This window comes from Amphibalanus amphitrite, unplaced genomic scaffold (assembly GCF_019059575.1).
Source record: "Amphibalanus amphitrite isolate SeventyFive unplaced genomic scaffold, NRLGWU_Aamphi_draft 000021F_arrow, whole genome shotgun sequence".
Classification (NCBI taxonomy): domain Eukaryota; kingdom Metazoa; phylum Arthropoda; class Thecostraca; order Balanomorpha; family Balanidae; genus Amphibalanus; species Amphibalanus amphitrite.
The window spans coordinates 1-8,330 of record NW_024881517.1 but is presented as its reverse complement, the minus strand read 5'-3'; positions in this window follow the sequence as shown (position 1 = coordinate 8,330).

Sequence of the window (8,330 nt, the reverse complement as noted above, 5' to 3'; positions counted from 1 at the left end):
ATCGATCCGGGGTTGTAAATACGTTAGGTTAAGAGAAAGCGTGCCCTACGGGCTATACCGTAGATCTGTCCGGCGAGAAACGTTTCTTCGCTTGCGAGGTGAACCCGTCCGGCTTGTCAGGCCCGGCAGAGTATGTGTACAGTAAATTTGCGCGTCAGGGTGACATTTTTCCATTGGGTCATTAATTATGTGCGTGGCACCTGAAGTGTGCTTAATCCAGCCCCCAACCAGTTGGGCAGGGCTAGATTGTCGGCCTAGGCGGTTTCATTCGATACAAAAGGGTCAGTAAGTTTTGAGTTGCGGTATAGATTTTTGTCACTGATTTTTGGGGCTTGCTCCGCCCCCACCAAGTTGTGTGGTTTACTGGCTAAAGAGTCGTTTTAATTTTTTTCCGTTGCCAATTTTTTTTTTCTTTCCATCTGCCGTTTATTGCCAGCTTCTTTTCTTGACGTTTGATTGAATATATCTTGGAAAAGTGCTCATATCTGTTGGGGATATTAGGGAGGGAATGGTGAACGAGCAGACCAAGCGAGAGCGTTTTGGCCGTCGATACTTGGAAAACCAAGCGAAACATCACCCTTCACACTGCTCTCACCCGTGAGCATGCCGTTTCTTCGCGGAACACAAACGCTGGAAAAACCCACACGCAGTGTCACACCGATTTGTTGTTGTCCTTGTGACCGTCGTTAAAGCTCTGATTCGTCATAATGAGAGTGAAATAGATATTTGCCTCGGTGTTACTTTTACACTGTTCATGATGGGTCACAGTTACCCTAAATTAGTGTGTTGTTTTTAAGTTAACGTAAGTACATTAAAATCTATGTCTGATCGCGTTCTCTTACGGTTGTACAAGGATAGGTAGGGCCCACTCTCGCTTAACATGGGCTGGGCGGAGTCAGCCGGCACGGCCGTCAGTGATTGGCTCAGTATTTGGGCGGTGCCGCGTAAGGGACGGGCCCAGCTACACTAATCTCGGAGAGCGCGGGAGTGACCAGGCTGACCCCGAAGCACCTGAACTGATTCCACATCCTCGTCGTCTGGCCAACTCGCGGCCGAGTTAATATCCTGCCTTAAGACAATGCAGTGCTCGAACGGGAGCTGTTTGATTGTCGCCCGGTCAGAACGGACCGGGTTATGATCCTGCCTTAAGACACTACAGCGCTCGAACGGGAGCTGTTGATTGTCGCCGGGTCAGAACGGACCGGGTTATTATCCTGCCTTAAGACACTGCAGCGCTCGAACGGGAGCTGTTTGATTATCGTCCGGTCAGAACGGACCGGGTTATGATCCTGCCTTAAGACACTGCAGCGCTCGAACGGGAGCTGTTTGATTGTCGCCCGGTCAGAACGGACCGGGTTATGATCCTGCCTTAAGACACTGCAGCGCTCGAACGGGAGCTGTTTGATTGTCGCCGGGTCAGAACGGACCGGGTTATTATTATCCTGCCTTAACCCGCGCCCCGTAGGGGGGGGGGCCGAAACGGCCCCCCCTGTCCTTTTCGGTCGATATCTCCTAAACGGCTGGAGATATCGCCACCAAACTTTCAGGACCCCTCCGGGCATCGATTTTACACATTGTGACCAAAAATTTTTCCAGAGGCTATGATAGGTTGGCCACAAATGACGTCAGAATGACGTCATGTTCTGTCATTTTCGACCGAAAAAAGACCTTCGCGAGAAGACCTGTCAGGCCTACAGCTTTGAAGATACAGAAAAATGGTCAAGACACAAAAGGTGTAGAATTGACAGGGCTACAAAACTGCTATCTCGGATTTTTGAAATTTTTGAGTTTTGACCCCCCAAAATCAAAAATGCATTTTTTTGGATATATAAGCCGAAAAATCCAAAAAGTTTTTTGATTTTTGAAAAAAACCGGAATATATGTGATAGTACCTACCGTCTTCTATCTACATACCAAATTTCAGATCGATACCTCGTTTTTTGGCCAAGTTATAGCGAAAAAACTGTTCAAAAATGATGACGTCAAATTTTCAAACTCAATTTTTGGCAATTCTAGACCTCGTAGAGCAAAACAAAGACCACCATTGGACTCCCCGTGACGAGCTGCATCGAATCGATACCCATTTTATGCAAAAATATCAACTTTGAAATTTGACCTAATTTGACCTGACCTTGACCTGACCTTCACCAAAACGTGACCTAGGCTGGCCCCAAAGGCTACCTAACCCACATAATCGCATTTGTCATGTAAAATAGACCATAAAACATGTATCACACGACACTTTCATAATGTGACCCCCGGTGACCTGACCTCGCTGTGACCTGACCTGGTATCAGTGACCTCAGATAGCAAAGTATGTGTTTGGCGAACAATGTACCATCGATGGTTTTCAATAAATTACCAATTTACTCGATTTCACAACACATTTCTTGAAATGCCTGTGAACGGTGAAAATCTGACCTTTGACCTGACCTGTGACGTCATCGGTTTGACCTAGGTCAATGAAATTTGGTCACAAGGTAGTTCCCGGGTGGGGCTATCGAACGCCGTTTGAATTTTGAAAATCGGCCGGTAACTTTCCGAGATCTTAGGGGGGGGCCGAAACGGCCCCCCCCCTACGGGTGGTAGGGTCCGCCGGTAGCCCTACGGGGCGCGGGTTAAGACACTGCAGCGCTCGAACGGGAGCTGTTTGATTGTCGTCCGGTCAGAACGGACCGGGTTATGATCCTGCCTTAAGACACTGCAGCGCTCGAACGGGAGCTGTGTGATTGTCGCCCGGTCAGAACGGACCGGGTTATGATCCTGCCTTAAGACACTGCAGCGCTCGAACGGGAGCTGTTTGATTGTCGCCGGGTCAGAACGGACCGGGTTATTATCCTGCCTTAAGACACTGCAGCGCTCGAACGGGAGCTGTTTGTTGTCGTCCGGTCAGAACGGACCGGGTTATGATCCTGCCTTAAGACAATGCAGCGCTCGAACGGGAGCTGTTTGATTGTCACCCTGTCAGAACGGACCGGGCTGTTATCCTGCCTTAAGACACTGCAGCGCTTGAACGGGAGCTGTTTGATTGTCGCCCGGTCAGAACGGACCGGGTTATTATCCTGCCTTAAGACACTGCGGCGCTCGAACGGGAGCTGTTTGTTGTCGTCCGGTCAGAACGGACCGGGTTATGATCCTGCCTTAAGACAATGCAGCGCTCGAACGGGAGCTGTTTGATTGTCGTCCGGTCAGAACGGACCGGGTTATTATCCTGCCTTAAGACACTGCAGCGCTCGAACGGGAGCTGTTTGATTGTCGCCCGGTCAGAACGGACCGGGTTATTACCCTGCCTTAACCCTATTAGTGGCAGGGGGGGGGGGGTTGTTTTTATCCACCCCTCAGGTTTTTCGGGAATATCTCCGAAACCGCTGAAGCTACGATGCTGAAATTTTCTGACTTTTCCTAAAACTAAATTGGGCACATTCCCTGAAAATTTCAAGTTCATAACTTTACCAGGGGCGGCTCCAGAGCACTGGGAATTGGGGGTCCTATTCGTGAAGCGAGTCATTTGGGCGAAGATCACGATGCTGCACCAGTTTTACGAACAGTGAATGAAAGGTAACATGTGATAACATATACAAAGTTATTGTGCATCCTCTTTTGACACGTTTTTGCTATAATAGGCGGATCCAGGCGTCCAAAAAGGGGGGTTATTTTTTACCTCCCAACATAGGTGCCCTGACACCGCCTATGCATGACCAATACAATTTTAGTCGTTCTCTCATAAGAAAATTGTAACATAACAAGACCATTGCCACCCTTTTTAGAAACAGTACCAACAAAAACCTTATTTACTATACTTTTTGTGTACCCCCAATCTCAATGATCTGTATCCGCCTATGATTTTTGAAAATGCATATTTTTAGGATCCATGTGAATTCCTGGTTCATTCTCTATCGATCGGCAAAAGTTGCGTTAAGATTGGTTCAGAAACCTGGCCGTGATAAACAGTCTAAAATGTATCTGCAATTTGCCCGTTTTTACCCCCCTCTACCCCCCTATTGACATTTTTTAATTTTATTTTTTTTAGAAATGTAGATCTCGTTGAGCCAAATCGAATGCCGTTTGAATTTTGAAAATCGGCCGGTTAGATCTCGAGATATCAAGGGGGGGGGGGTCGTAAACAGCCCCCCCCCTGCCACTAATATGGGGTAGCCAGGAGCCTGCCACTAATAGGGTTAAGACAATGCAGCGCTCGAACGGGAGCTGTTTGATTGTCGTCCGGTCAGAACGGACCGGGTTATTATCCTGCCTTAGACAACGCAGCGCTCGCACGGGAGCTGTTCGATTGTCGCCTGGTCAGCACTGACCGGGTTATCATCCGTCCACATTTTCCAGCCCATAATAATCTCAGCACAAGGAATGCTTGCCGCTCCGCCTGGTCCGTACGGGTCGACGACTCAAATAGGGGGGCGGGGACTCCGCCCGGTAGCCCGGCCGGTGGGGCCGAGCGGCGCAATTAAAGGTAGTGTGCCAGCTTTCTTGGACCGTATGGAGTTAATGGCCCAGATAAGGAGAACCGGATTTTTAGAACTTATCCATACCTTCAAAACTCATGGAAACGTCTTAAATTCTTCAAATTTTGAGTACCCCAGTGCGAAATTCGCCCCGACGGGTTGTCGGTCGTACCCCAACCACATTTCACACCACTATGAACAATAAATGCACACACTGAAATCGCTATTACCGATATGCTCATCCAATCAAGTTTCGATAAACCCGTTCATCATCAGCTCCTGCGGTTTCGAACACGCCTGTTAGGTGGTGCGGTAGACCACGCCCAAAGCCAGGGCCCCGGTAACGTGAGGTAGCCGAGTCAGGGCAGCGTGCGCTGACCCAAGCCGGAGCCGCGCGTCCTCCCGGTGTCATGTGATAGCCCGGGGCTGCCCGCGGGGATGCGGTAGACCGCGCCCAAAGCTGCGGCCCCGGCTTGGGTCAGCGCACGCTGCCCCGACTCGGCTACCTCACGTTACCGGGGCCCTGGCTTTGGGCGCGGCTTCTGCTCATACTTTGTGGTGCGGTGGTGGTGCGTCGGGCTGCGCGCTCTGACTTCGGCCAAGAAAAATGCGTCAGCTGATCATTGTCATTTCTGCCACTTGCGTGTGGTGAAATGGGGTCATAACTTATAAGACGGCTTTTTCATATCAATTATTTTACATAAAATCATATTTCAAACCATAAATAATGTTCGACAGCCAAATAAAAGAAACAATACCAATACGGGCTTACAGTTTAAGGCTCGACATTGTGTTGTCTACGATTAGACAGCTGATACTCATTCCCGTACGTCGTATGGTCGTAACACTATAATGACCTTTGCTTATTGTCACAAGTGCGCCGCATTCGCGATTGTTGCCCGACGCCTGTTTGCAGGTGAGCCCACTACAGTTGTTATACATATCTAAAAACCGATAAACTTTTAGGCGAAAAAGGCACTATTCCAGGCCCATTTTTGATTTTTTTTTGCGATATTAGGTAAAAACAGAAGCTTCTTATCCTAGGAAAAATAAAATGGGAAATCTTTCAAAGGTGGCACACTACCTTTAACCCGGGGGAGGGACGCTTGGGCGGCCCGCCGCCCTGTCATGCGAGTGAACGCTTATGCCATCTAGGGAGTGAATCAGAAACGATAAGCCGAGCCCTCCTCGGTTACCGGCGTGACACGCGACCGTAGTGCCGTCTGCAGGACAGACACGACACTTTCAAGGGGGCCGAGCCGACCACGATTACGCTCAGACACTGACAGGTAGAGAATATGTATGTGAGATGCCTGATCGACGTTAAGACAAGCCGACAGGGTTAATAGTCAAGTAACATAACTTACAGAGTCTTCTACTCCCGGTTTCGCTCCATGATAGGCAGAAGGTATCATTTAGAGAATCATTTAGACAAGGGGATGCTGAATTTAAGTCTTGATTTCGCAGCCGGCAATAAATTCACATCTAGGACATTAAAGATATAGAGGATTCTTCATGGCTCCGAGTGGAAGATAAGGATATCTTTTCCAAGCGGGTTACTGAAAAACCGAGCGACGAAAGAGCGAGGTTTTTCTGTAACACGCGAGGAAAAGATATCCGATCTTCCACGAGTGAGCCATGAGGAATCCTATATCTTTCTATGTTGAGGTTTATTCTTATTTAAGAAAATAATATATTTAAATGCATTCATCTATATAAAAATAGATTCAGAGTAGTTTGTTCTTATTTCATAAGTTTCATCCATAAACAACCATTCAAAATGTCGTTCGGTTATTGACCCATCATCACTTGAACTCTTGATTTTTCGCTATGAACCCTCGAGACCTTATCTTTGCATCTCAGAGGGATGCAGAGATAACAAATTCTTATCTCTGCATCTCAGAGGAGTGCGAGATAGAAATATCCCTGCACTGTAGACCCAATGGCAAATAAACCTCAACTAGAAAGATACGGACAGGTTTTGCATAGCTAATAATTGGTGATATCTTCAATTGAGCACGACCCGATCAACAACTAATTAGACCGCTCTTGGCCACAAGGATCTCAGTAATAGAACACTTGTTTAGAACTGATCACCGTCAACCCGGCTTGTGTAGATGACCGATGGCCTCAGTGTAACGTGATGATGGAAAGTCACTGAAACAGAAGCCGGTTTCGCTAACACTTAGAGTTTGCAATTACGAGAATTAGCTCGAGTCTAAGGGAAAGACTGGCCATCAACTTATATTTGGGTTTCGCGAAACCTCCGTGCATAAATTTGAGTTTCACAGTAAACAAGGATAGTTTTTTCATGATTTATCACCCGGCACCTTAAGGCATTCGACAGTTCTCGGCCGTGAATCGTTTTGCGGGCTAATCTCCTGGCGAGACCTACCAGCTATGTAACATTGCTAGAGCGTCATTAATTTTTTTTTTTTGGGAAATCGTCGATATGAAAACGAGACGTAAATTGGGAAAATATGCAAACTCGATAATGTGCTATTGATTGAATAAAACCAGTTTTATTGTTACGGAGCGAGCGAAGCGAGCGTAGTCTTTCCTTAGATTAACGGAAATTTCTGAGTATGAGCGGCCGGCCGGCCGGCCGTGCGGACGCTTTTGCGAGGCTTATATCTCAGCAACCACTTGACCGATTTACATGCGGTAATTTTTGTAGGGTAGCTTTATTCCTTCTACCAAGTATTGGACTATTCCCGATGCATGTGGGTGACCCCTTATGCACGTGCCACGTGCAAAACGAAGAGGTGTCAGTTTTGTAATTGTTGCAATATCTCTGTAACTACTTGGCCGATTGCGCTGAAAGTTGGCATGTAGGTAGGCACCCACTAGGCACTGCATATTCATGTGCCAGAGCTGGGGTGCTGCTGCACGTGCGCACGTGCAGGGGTCGTTTCCAGATCTCGAGAACGGCTGGACCGATTGCGCTCAAATTTGGTACACAGTTAGGGACCGGTTAGTAGGGTGCCGTGCACAAGTCAGTTGGGACCCATTTTGCACGTGCGCACGTGCAGGGTGCCGCTTCCAGATCTCGAGAACGGCTGGGCCGATTGTGCCCAAATTTGGCACATCGCTAGAGACCGGTTAGTAGGGTGCCGTGCACAAGTCAGTTGGAGGTACCCCCTCGCAATTTCGCACGTGCAAGGCCCACCCTCTCGCTCGCTCCGTTAGTCGCCCCAAAAGGCGTTATACTGGTATTCAGGTTTATTGTTAAACTTTGCGTACCGGAGTTGCCGTAAAAGTGAAGTCCAGTGAAATTGAAATCAACGTAGTAGGCAAAGGTGCTTATCAATTGTTAAGTGCAAACGCTTGCAATTATCACTATTTTCCAGGCCAAAGCCTTTAGCGGAGGGACTTTATAAGCCCCGCTACGGTTCTATCTTTTGAATCAGCGTTCCCTCGATCGTTAGGATTTTGCTACGATGAATATTGGGGATGTAATTGCAACTCATTAAAGTCAATTAGCAGCAATTTCGGCATAAGGTTGGTGATCCTTGTTTTGTGTGGCTTCGGTAATTTCGTGATTAGGCATTTCATTCGGTATCGGCATGATAATTATGGTTTCGTAGTGTGACGATTATGGTTTTGTTGTGGACAACACTGATAGATATCTATCGGGCTGGAGGGCGTTCCATTCGTAACAAAGGGCCTTCACTCGTGGCATTCAACAGGAGGGCCGTGCGCGGTAAAGCACCACTGACTCTGATTACACCTCCACTGCCAGTCTTGTTCTGACTTGATTCCCACGCTCTCTCCTCTCTCCCTCTCTCTCTCTCTCTCTCTCTCTCTCTCTCTCTCTCTCTCTCTCTATTTCTCTCTCTCTCATCCTCGTTATCTCTCTTCTCTCCTCTCTCC